The following is a 12,445-nucleotide window of genomic DNA, read 5'->3' as shown; positions in this document are numbered from 1 at the left end:
GCCACAGTTCAAGTGTTTCAAGTTAACAAAGGGAAGTTAGGCAGACTTGGCCGTCCCATAGCAGTTTCCAACTGGTCAGGCAGGTCTACCAAAAGCTCTTCTCCCATGCTCCCAGGGTTTTCAGTAAACAAAAGGTCTCTTCCAACATGTGAGGCTTGGGGTCACTGCAAATGCACTGTTGTGATGGTGTTCGATAACACTAAACACTGAGATAAACAGCATGCTTAATGTATTGAAGATCCTCAGCACCTCCAACTTTAAATGCACCATTTATTCTAGTACCCGAGCATTAATAATTCACTTAATGCTTGAGTTCATCACTTAATAGAATGGAAACAAACACAGAACAACATCTTTACGGAAGATGCAAGATAGCCGGGGCCGAAACTTGATAGACTACTTACTAGAAAGCCATAAAGCATCCTAAAAAAAATGACACAGTGCTAGTCTCTTTCAACAGCGAGAGCAAAAGTGAAACATGCAATAAAAAACAGGCTGCTGCTGCTTTCAACTTCTGAGCCTGTGGCAATTGCCAACATTCCATCTCTATCCCCCCCATTTACCTTCCCACCCACTCAAACCCTCCAAACTCCCTCAGTCTTCCTTCTTTTAGAACACAGCCAAAGTCGCCAAGGCACTACTCACCCGCCAGTATGATGATCTAAGTTCCTATCGGGCTGCTGCAAACAACTTCAAACAATTCCACGTCTGTTCGTTGAAAATGACCCTGCCGAACTTCTCGGCCTGGGCCAAAATCCAAGAAGCCGAGGGCTGAGCACTATCACGCCGATACTTTATCCTGAGAGAGCCGATGTCCATACAGAGGAGAAACGGGGCAAATGCCTCAACAAAAGACGACCTCGCTTTACTAATTTATTCGCATTCGGACCGCCCGGGGACTCGTTTTCTGAACGTATGCGTTTCCCCCTCCTCCTTTTCGCCGTGTGATAACTCCAAAAGCTTGAGTTTGTGGAGGGTAGGAAATCAGTGAGTTCGGCGTTTACAGACTCCGCTTCCTTTTTCACACACACACGCGCGCGCGCGCTCCCTCGCGCTTTCTTTCATATGCACACACAGCACGTTCTCTCTCTCTCGCTCGCTCGCTCTCTGTCTCACTCTCTTTCTGTAGAACCCCCTCCTCCTCCTCTTCAGCTGTTCAACAGACGCATCCACATGGCTGACCTAGTCTTTCTTTATCCAGACACTAGTGAAGGAGAATTACCCCCCTCCCCTCCACCACACACACACACACACACACACACACACAACTTCTAAAAAGCGAGCAAAACAAAAACACGGACTGGATTCTAAAGATTACTCGTGATTGATCGTAAACTGTAAGGGTATGGTCGGTAAAGAAACTGCATCGGTAAGCAAGACGTTGAATCCAGATTCACACGGCTGCTGTATGGAATATTAATGTGCATGATGACGACTCCAGCTCCAGCAGCACAGATAACAACAAATAGATAATCACAGTAAACGCCAAAATCAAGCCTACCGTCCAAATAAACCACAGATTCCAGCTATTGATTTTCAGTGTCCAATAATGAACACTCAGTTTTTAGTCCGTGCTTCGCTGCCAAATGATTGGGGCTGAGAACAAAACAACCAGTGAAAATTACACATACATTGTGCGTTGCTGCTCTCATTCTCATTTGCATATTCACATAATGAATTAATTACTCCGTTTCCCCCCGCCCAACATGGAAGCAGCATGCATTCACAAATGTGCATTTAAAAAGAACGTGCATTCTTTGTTGCTCTGTATAGAATGAAAACCGATTTTGTGCTTCTACACAGAATATAAATAATTTGATAATATAACATCAGCACTGCCATGATGATGCAAGAGGGAAAATTTTTCAATCTTTTAAAAACATGGTAATCTTTGTATACATGTTGTCTTCATACATTTCTGAAAACCCTTCATTTCATCAAATGATTCTAAAAAATATGTCAGGAACTAAAATAATTTCCTTGCACTTTTACACATTTGAATACAACACAGTTTTAAAGAAAAAATATTTTCTCAAATTCATGGGTCATTTTTCGACAATGTGACCTTGCCTTTTATATTAAAATATCAATGTGACATTAAAAACAAAGTTATATAAATAAAATAAATAAATGTATACTATATAATGTACACATAGTAACGTATGTAATGTATACAACAAGTGACCTCACTTTCATGAGAGTCTAAAGGGGTGCTTTAATGGATGTCTTGTCACATGAAAAAAAAAAAAGCTTCCTGCATATTCGTTTATCCCCACCAACAAGACATTTTTTTGAGTTTAGGCTTCTATGAAAAAAGGCTTTTAAATCACCAAATTAACTAAATGTTCATTATAGCAGTATTTATGCAAATTGCACAGTTTGTGTATTTAAACTTAGACAATAGAAATGAGCGTCACGTAACTGACTCAAATACTAATGAAATGTTACATTACAGAACGTTTCAAAATCTTAAACCCCCCCCCAAAAAAACGTAAGCATTTTCTCTTCACCAATGTTATATCTGCGGAGGCAGCTAAGATCAATAGGAAGTGAGTTTGGTGTACTGCAGGCCCTTTATTGTGCTGCAAACCATGTAGCCTGTCAGGTTTTCAAAAGGAGGAGGTGTCCCTAGTGATCCCAGTGCTGGCAAACGCTTTCCAGCTCCAGGGGAGCCAGAAACAGTGTGACTTCTGTTTCTCCTGACAATCCTTAGCTCCGCCATGCACCCACACGCACACGTACACACACACACACACACACACACACACTCACTCTCCCACCCTCCTCCCCTCTTGGAAAGCGTTTGAGCTTCACATTCAGGCGTATTTATTACATTTACTCAAGTGCATCCATATTTATCTCCCCGAGCCGCCCTGATAGCACTTACAATGTGCCCAACAGGAAACCTGAGTCACTTGCTTATGCGAGATCCTCGCTGTGCACAGGAAAGATATTTAGAGAATGCAGTTTTCAAAGAGATACAAATCATTGGTATCAGCCAATGGGAGATTAGCTACTCTGGCTCATGAGAAAAATTCACAACAATGCATCTGACACGGTGGCAGACAGTTAATTAGTGCTCAGAAAAACTCGACGGAAGGTGCGTGTTCGCGTGGGGAATGCCTGAAAAATGTATAGATCGTGTTTTGTTTGAGGAATATTAAATCATTGTGATGTTATGTGCAAACAAACAATTCCTTTGGATGACTGACATTCATGATCAGCAAGGTAAAACAAACAGGCAGCATACGACTGGTATTTCACAAAATGCACTCACTAACAATCAAAACATTTCCAAAAAATTCTCAGCTAATGCACGCTTGATACTGCTCAGCGTTCAGACAGACCAAAAACACAAGCTGAGGGTTTGGAGGAAATGTAAGCCGAAAAGAGCACCGAAGTTGTGAATGCCTTGCATTTCATGCACTCAGATGGCTGTTCCGCAGGCATTCGCAACAGCAGATGAGATCCCATTATCAGGCAGACGAGAACTCCACCTCCAGGATTTCACAGCTCCTCTGTTTATCACACAGCCCTGTCAAGTTGGGCACCATTAACCGATAATGAAAGGAGACAACCGGTGCAGTTACAAGCAAAGCATTCTGCATTCTACAGGCCTAAGCATGTATCTGGGAAGCTGACTGTGTCTATTCAGTTCTGCTCTGCATTCAATACCCATCACAATGCCTCAGCTACTGTACTCTGACCCCTTCACACTAGTATATTATTGAAAGGTTTAGCTTGAGATGAAAGGAATTAAAGAAATATGGCAAGTTCAATACCAGGCTCAATCTACAGCAGATGTGGAATGATATTGATAACAACAAAAAAAATCTTAAAATTCTAAAAAAAAAAAAAAAAAAAAAAAGGGGAGGCATTTACAATGAAAGCCAATCCATGAACATTAAAACTTAAAGTTTCAATACAATCGGCAAAATATGTAAACAATATTTGTTTAAAAAATTAAAACAAAGATATATCTATATACTACTACTAATTGGCAAAAAAAAGCATTACTGCTAATTGGAAGTCTGTGAAATCCCCAACTGTAACTGAATGGAAACAGAGACTAAAAAAGATTTACAAGATGGAAAAAATGACTGCATCATTAAAATTGAAAACTGACCTTTTTAATCAAAGATGGCACATGGTTAAAGAATATTCAAATCTATAATTTATTTATTAGTTTTTTTTTATATGTGTATGTATATGTATGTATTTATGTGTGTGTGTGTGTATGTATATATATTATTATTATAAATTATTTTTATTTTATTACTTGTCTCGGATGATGTTTCTTATGTTTTATTTTGTTAAAAATATAAATAAAAGTTCTAAAAAAAAATGTGTTTGTTTTTATTAGTAAAACTGTTACATTCACATTTCTGCATTTAAATCTTCAAAAAAAATGACCATATATATTTTCGGTGTGAATACAGCCTTACAAACTTAAGTTAAAAGTTGAAATTAATTTCTCTGGAAATCAACATAAAGCCACAGATGCTGTCAGTTGAACCAAATTCAACCCAGATTATTTTTCCAAGAATTATGGCCTATTCTTACTAAGAAAGATAAACTATATTACAACGATAACATTCTGTTTATTGTAAGCACATTCTGCATTTTTGTCATCTGCCACTTGAAATGTTCGAGCTCCTCAAAGCAGGACAGATTATGATTGGCTGTCAATGTTTTTATTATTTATCAGCTAAAAAAATATATATATTTGAAAGTGATTTCAATGCTCTCGCTCTACTGTGTCATTACAGTTGTGGTTTGGACTGCTGTTCTTTTAAATTCAGAATAACATTTTATAAAATCATCATCCTAAGTGTGAACAGGCCATTACAATTTGATAAGATGCTAAACATTTTATATTTGACGACTAAAAGGAGGGAAAGAAGTATAAGTGCTTTATTGTAACCAATAAAGATCCCCCTTGCTGATCTGATGAATGTTAACAAAAGAATTAGATGTACATGACTGATTTATTATGCCTCCTCCAGCTTGACTGTCTTTCAATGAATGTCCTGAAGACTTCAAATGCCCTGCCATACTAATAAGTCAGCCAGTCAGTCTCTGAAACAACAAAAAAATGGTAACAAAAAAAGGGGACGAGAAAGAAAAGATGACATGGTTGAGTGAGCCAAGCTTCTGAGCGCCTTGGCAAGCCTGGGAGGCCCTGGCCCCTTAAGCACTCATATCTAGTAACTTCATTTAATGCATTCACCAGGGATCAGCAGACAAGCGGAAGGGAGACAGAAAAAAGAGAAACATTCAAAAGCAAATGCTCTCTGGTATAAGGTTCGGTGAGTTATCGAGCAGTAAAAACAGCATGAAGAAATTAAACCTAATCTTTCACACCGTTTCAGGGATAGACGGGATTTATTCCACTACTTATAATAAAACGTGTTCTTCTCGGTCTTTGAGGAAGTCATAGCGTCGGAAACAGCCCATTTCAAAGTGATACAAAATAACAGTAGTCCGGAGTGCCTGAGCTCTGTAGCCGTTCCCTTTTCTTTTTTTTTCCACCAGAGGTCATATTCACACTCTGATGCCTGCCATCGGGAACAAACACTCGTGCTTCCCTTCAAAAGACACCAGGCACTTCCACCCCCATTTACTTTTCCTTCAGACACACACACACACACACACACTTCTCCATCAGCTGACAGCCTCTCTCTACTAGCAGAAGAAAAAACCTTGACTTCAATTTGCTGGGTGCCATTTTAGCACTCTGCTACTTTCGGATGAGACTATTTTACAAGTTTTGAGACTTGAGGGGTGAAGACAAGCAGAAATCACAGAACGGCTGTAACCAAACCCTCTTTGACTATAAAAAATGTCTCAATTTAAATGTATTTTATTGCTTCATCCTATTCAGCAATGACTCACAAAGGATATTTAATGGGTTTCAGCCTCAATGGAGTCACACATATTGTTTGACTGAGGTTTGGATCTGTTTATGGTACGCCAATAAACATTTTCTCATATCATCTCATCAAGGGATCTCATCCAGAGTAGTCTGTGTTTTTTGACATTGCAAGCCTCCGCTGTTAAAGAGTAGTTAAAGAGATAACTGCCTTCCAAGCTATTATTTAACATTGTAAACAGCACAAGAAGAAAGCAAAAGCCTTCTGATGTGAGGCAGGAACGCTCAATTTCATTGAGAGATTGCCCTGTAGGCAAGCCTTGCACATTATATTGTTTACTTTGCCATTCATCCATATTTGGCAGGCTCGCGAAACCTCAAATCCTGCGACACTTCGGCGAGGTTATTTATCGTATCGCCAAGCTACACAAACTCATAAAAATCCATCTTTCAAGGGACAGTTAGATTCAAAAACCATCACATTAGGAAAAAGCAACATAAGCATCCACAATTCCAGATGTGTTGCTGTCACCCGGCAAACAAATTAGATCAGGGAATGCGAAGGGAGGTCTATGTGTCTTTCTTCTCACGTAATTACACAGCGCAGAGCTCGCTGAGAGACGAGTGGCAAACCGCCCTGACGGACTGACTAGTTTTCAGCTTCATGCGTAAACTCGTACTCCAATCTAAATGAGTGGTTACTTCTGAAAATAAACAGAAACGTTTGGCCGGATTCATACACGAGCAGTTGGAGATTTTTAAATAGCTCTGAAGCTCCCGTGTGGACGCCTTGAATTTTCTCTTTGTTTGCCGGTGGTAAATAGTCCATCAGGGCAGAAACCCCTCCCTTTGCTGCTCTCTTGCTGAAGACAGAGGTATAAACACACACAAGCCTCCCCAGGTGCTTCTTCACTCAACCGCCTGATTGTACATACATTAAGAGCACTCACTAAGGCTTTCTCAGGGCAAGGGCTGGTGTGCATTGTCAACATAAAAGGATTAATAAAAATATTTAAAATCTGCTATATATATATATATATATATATATATATATATATATATATATATATATATATATATATATATATACACAGAAAAAAAACATGCTAATTTACTTTATTTTGACCAATTGAATATAAAATAGGCAAATATATAAAAAGAAAAATAAATTAAAAAAAACTGAAAAAAAAGAAATCACATTTAAGCAAATAATTAAAAGGTAAAAATACCTTATAATATTCTCTCTCTCTCTCTCTCTCTCTCTCTCTGTATATATATATATATATATATATATATATATATATATATATATATATATATATATATATATATATATATATATAGGAAATAAAGCCTCACAAACTCACGCCTGAACCCCTTTCTGTGACGCCACTGATTTTAAAGGGTAAAACAAAAAGGAAGTGAATGGAGGATGTTGCTTTAAGCTCCTCTGTCCAGATCCATTAGATCAAGCCACTTGTGTCTGCCATGTGAGAAGGCACGTCTACACGACTGGAGTCTTTCACTCTGCCACCCGATGGACAGTATGAGCAACCGCACCACAGTCCCTGTCACACAAAAACACAAAGATTCTCCAGGAGGTTCTAAAAGTAGTAACGTGCATTCAGTGTGAAGTTTGATGACTTTTACAGCAGTGGGAAATTCTGAAACTGCTGTTGGTGATTCATTGTTTACTTCTCACTCCAGACGCCAGTGCCAAGCTGCTACCATCAGCCTTACCCAAAACAGAACAAGGCTGTTTGGATGACTAACAAACCACATATAACTTACATATTGTGTGCTGCCACTTAATGTACAGTGGATGAAAATTTTCGATAGACTGCGACGCAATTAGCAATGTAAACTGTCTGTAAGATTGTAAATATTTACTCTGAAATCAAAAAAGGAGAGGAAAAGGGAAAGAAGTTACATATTCCTCGGCTGTATTAACATCTCAAAGCTGAAAAGCTTAAAGCAAAGCATTAAGGCTATTGTCACAGTAAATGCTCTCAGCAGTATCTCACACTGTTTCAGCAGTCATCGTGCCCTAGGCTGTGCTTACCAGCTGGAAAACCATTCAAATGCAGATGAGATCGTACTCAATTGGCAAGGTGTGATTTTCACACTTCTCTCGCCCCGTCCTAAGATCTCACTGTCAGGTTTGCACCCTCTGTGTGCCCTCGTAACGCCTGTCACAGGAGAGCGACGAGGAATGATAACAAAACGGGTCCGTCTTAGATGTAGTGCCCCCGAAACACTCACAGGAAGTACAGAGGGAGCATTGTTCTCCCTTTACTGTAGGCACATTCCTCCAGATGGTGGAAAGCAAACCCCACAATACCAGCTACACGAGCCTAGCTGAGTGAAACGGTGTCACAGTCACTCCGCTGGGGCACTGAATCATCCTAAACGCTGACATCTTTCCAGCGATGTTCTCAACGCTGAAGTCAGCATGCATTTAGGGCATTCATGTGTGTGTGGGCTCGTGAACGATTGTGAAAATCTCAAGCAAAGGCATCATGACAGTTGTCTCCGTAGCCTGTCCTCGTGTCACAATGGATTTCTCACTTATCTGCATGCTATCAGTTAAGAAATGTCATGCGATAGGGCCATCTTTAGTGACGTGAGAAAAGACACGGAGAAGCTGTCTTATATATTCATTTGAAAACAAGACAGTTAAAGAGGCAGTTCTTCCGTTTCTTATAATGTCTTTGGAAAACCTATTTGACTACTGTGAAAGAATGCTGAACTGTTTTTGGGGGTTCAGAACAACATTGGACCCTATTGACTTTCATTGTATGTAAAAAAACAACTGGTACATTTCTCAAGACATCTTCTTTTGTGTTTCACAGCAATAAACAATCAAACATTTTGGGGTGAATTATATCTTTAAAGATGCAGTTGAATTTCCAGTTCATCAAATTTTTGCAGCCAAAACCAATCAGTTTAATAGGAATCCATGCAACTGAAATTTTTTGTTCCCGGTGCAGATTTTGCAAAAGTCATCTTTTGTGTAAGCTGGGCTTCAAAACATTGCTACACAATCGACAACAGACCTTTTTTGCCTGCAAAATATAAAAAAAATATGACTGCACCTTAAAAAGAGAGGTGAAGTTTTGTCATTTTGAATGCTATGGCTTTTATTCATAGTTCAACTAAGTATTCTGTTCCATTCAGTAGCCCATCCCTACAGTGAAGGACACTTAAAGCTAAGTAGAAGGAGAAACAGAGAGAAGGAGAGGGAGGTGTAACAAGAAAAAGGGAGACGTAGCCAGCAGAAAGCCAATTATCAAACTCATTAAGTAAGCCGCTCTGGTGCTTTAAGAGGCACAGCCTCCATATCATTGCTGGATTTATCACCGTCATTTGCATCCTCTGATGCAGCCTGTCACTTTTTCAACTAGCTAAAAGGAGGGGTCACATCAGAACAATCACATGCATCACACATACTGGGTCGACATGCAGTGTGGGCGGCATTGAGAATGGACAGAATCAGTGCGGTCGTGTTTGTCATGCTAAACAGGGTGAGCTCAATCGACAATGACACATGCGAGTAACTGTTAGCATGAACCAGCGCGACCACAGTGAGTTCTTAAAACAGTATCAAGGTGCTACTAGGAAAGATTTTACATTTGGGGCTATGGTATGGTACTCTTTTTATTATACAGACCTATTTATATTTTCAAAAATATTAAAATGGCAATTCCGACATGCACGCCTTTTATACACCACTTCCAATATATGCTATTATTTTCTTTCTTTATATTAGTGATGTCAAATGATTAATCGCGATTAATCGCATCCAAAATAAAAGTTTTTGTTTACACAATATATGTTTGTGTACTGTGTAAATTTATTATGTATATATAAATAAACAGACACATGCATGTATATATTTCTGAAAATTATGTTGTTTATATATTAAATATATTTACATATAATACAAATTATAGGAATATAAATACGAGTAAATCTTTTAAAATGTATACAATTAAATGTATACAATTAAAATTAATATATTATATATATATATATATATATATATATATATATATATATATATATATATTATCGTATACAATATTTGAACAACTTCTATCTGCAAAATCATAATCAAAAACTTGTAATAATAACAAAAAGACAGACAATACATTTTTCTAAGAACTTATTTTTTATTACTTTTTTTTATCACTGAACCATTTATGATTTTAAAATAAACATTTTACAGTTGTCAAAAGACTAAAAATTAAACAAATCTTGTAATTAAGTGTACTTAAAAGAAAGCAAAATGATTATGACAATACTAAATCATATCCAGTACAATGATTATATTTTCATTAAAAAAAAAAGGTATAATATAATAAAACTGTAGCCCTCAAGACAAAAACAGTTGGAAATCATGGCTTTAAAGGATGATGTGAACAAACGGTGTGTGGTAATTGAGTCAAACAAAAGGGAGTTCTGGGAAGCATCAGATAGGTGTGCTGTTGGCATCGGAGGCGGTAAACAAGGAGATGTTAGAAAAGAAACAGCTGGATTTACAACTGTAATGCTGACTAACCTCGACTGGGTCTCCGAGGACCCGCAGCCCTCTTTACAGGCATTCACAGTACCACACTCTGGGGGAAGCAAAAATAGACAAAAGAAAAGAAAGGAAGGAAATAAATCATGAGTGCATGAGCGAGCAAGTGAATAAAAGCAAGCAATAAATGAAGAAAAAGCATCCAGCCACTGCGGCTTTATGCACAAGAGGAAACAAACCGAAGATTAATGCGTCACCTGGAATTAGCGCTGATGATTTATTTAAAAAACGTCTACTGCTGTCATAAACAATGAGGGGGGGTGATGAAAGAAAAGAACAGTGTGCAAGTTACAGCCACTTGGTTTGTGCTTTAGAAATGAATCCAAACATGAACTCCCTTTAGAGACTCGATTTTCCTCCCCCCTCTGCCACCTTAAACACACACACACACACACACACACACACTGATTTCTCTCCCTCCTCCACGCGCTTTTAACTCCCATCCTGCTCCTTAAGCAGCTCTTCCTCCCAGCCAGCGCTGTGGAAATAAAAACATCAGGACCTTGCCTCACAGCACCTGTTCAAAAACATTGACATTTTACATTCAGCAAAATGGAGCATCCGAGCGCTCGTGAGCCTTTCAGAGAGAAAACAGAAAGCGGCTGGAAGGGCTGATTTATGAGGGCTGGAACACACTTACTGCTAATCCCAAACATTTCAGACAGAAGAGAAGAGACAGGGTTTCCTTTATCTGGGTGTGTGTATACTGTGCTAAGGTAACATTAAGCAAGCCCTTGACCAAAAGTGGGAGGAAAACAACATTGGACGGTTGCTTATGCTTTGGATTTGTTGCGTGTGTCCGAGCATATGGTCTGCTTTGATTTAATACGGTTAAACAAAAAAAAAAAGATAAAGCTCTGTTTCCTCAACACACGCCTGTGACATGGCCGTTGGTCTGGTGAACCGTCTCTGAGCCTCTAGGACATCTGTTCCACAGAATTAGAGCATTTAGCCCACTGCAATTACTACAGATAAAGGTTATTAACTCACAGGATTAGATCACTGTATTAAAACATTGGGCTCTTTCCTCCTAAACAGCTGTATGTTCACGTCTGTCCATATCTAGGTTTCTCTCTTAGTGCAGGAGAAACTAATAGCATATAATGCCCAAAAATGTATATTCATAATTTTTTTCCCCTTTCTTTTTACTTACCCTTGTGTAAACCTAACAAAACCTATAACTGACTGACCGTCTTCTCTGGAACATAAAAGATATTATGAGAAATGTCTGTTTTTTCTTTTTTTTTTGTCAATATAACAGTCAATGGGGTCCAAAACTGTCTGGTTACAGAATATTTGTTCTTTATGTCATCTGTGAAACACAAAAGAAGATATTTTAAAGTTGTAAAGGTTTTGAAGGCATGAGAGTGAGTAAATTAAACAGAATTTAGATTTTTGGGTGCACTATGCCTTCAAGCATTAACTGTTCTAAACAGCATACTACCATACTAGCAATGATGTCATTGTCAAATAAATGATTTAAAGTTGTGTTTGTTAACTGAAATAAAGATGAAAAAATGAGAAACCTGTTCTAAAAAAAAAACTTGTATCCAATGCACTTTTTTAAAATTGATGCATTGCATCATTTACTTTTTATGCCGATGTAACGATGCGAATGGTGAATTTTACTATCCCTAGTATATACTGCACTGTATTCAGTAAGTTAGTATTCCATTCTGCACACAGCCTCTGTCTTCCTCCAGTCATCACTTGATATTGATCCACAGCAACATGGCCGTCAAGCACAGCCGTGCACGCAGAAAGATGGAAAATAACATGACTGAGAGAGGCTCACATAGTAAGGACGCTTCAGCCTTGATTTGTGTGGCTCTTATTTTTATAATGAATATTTCATTACTGATTAGCTGGTTTGTTTTTGTTCAGCCACAGTCATTGATTTGTCATGGATAGAGCAGTAACACAATAATGATCTCGACATGATGGCAGTATGAAACGGCATTTGCAACCCATTTACCCTCTGAGATGTGACG

General features: G+C 38.4%; 1 protein-coding gene across 4 annotated transcripts in view; it reads right to left on the bottom strand.

Moving 5' to 3' along the window:
* Positions 1 to 12,445, bottom strand: part of LOC128011120 (arginine-glutamic acid dipeptide repeats protein-like) — a 151,768-nt gene that overhangs the window by 100,128 nt on the left and 39,195 nt on the right. Inside the window, exon 1 of one of the 4 annotated variants that reach the window (XM_052593231.1) lies at positions 646 to 1,193. The exons of 2 other annotated variants lie outside the window; for them this stretch is intronic. The gene's annotated coding sequence lies outside the window, so the exon portion shown is untranslated. Of the gene's footprint in view, positions 1 to 645; positions 1,194 to 12,445 lie in introns of those variants that run through there. One more of the 4 variants, XM_052593228.1, reaches the window with a different exon arrangement.

Source organism: Carassius gibelio, chromosome B23 (genome assembly GCF_023724105.1).
Source record: "Carassius gibelio isolate Cgi1373 ecotype wild population from Czech Republic chromosome B23, carGib1.2-hapl.c, whole genome shotgun sequence".
Classification (NCBI taxonomy): Eukaryota; Metazoa; Chordata; class Actinopteri; order Cypriniformes; family Cyprinidae; genus Carassius; species Carassius gibelio.
The sequence above is the reverse complement of the archived record's forward strand: the minus strand, read 5'-3'. Positions and strand labels throughout refer to the sequence as shown.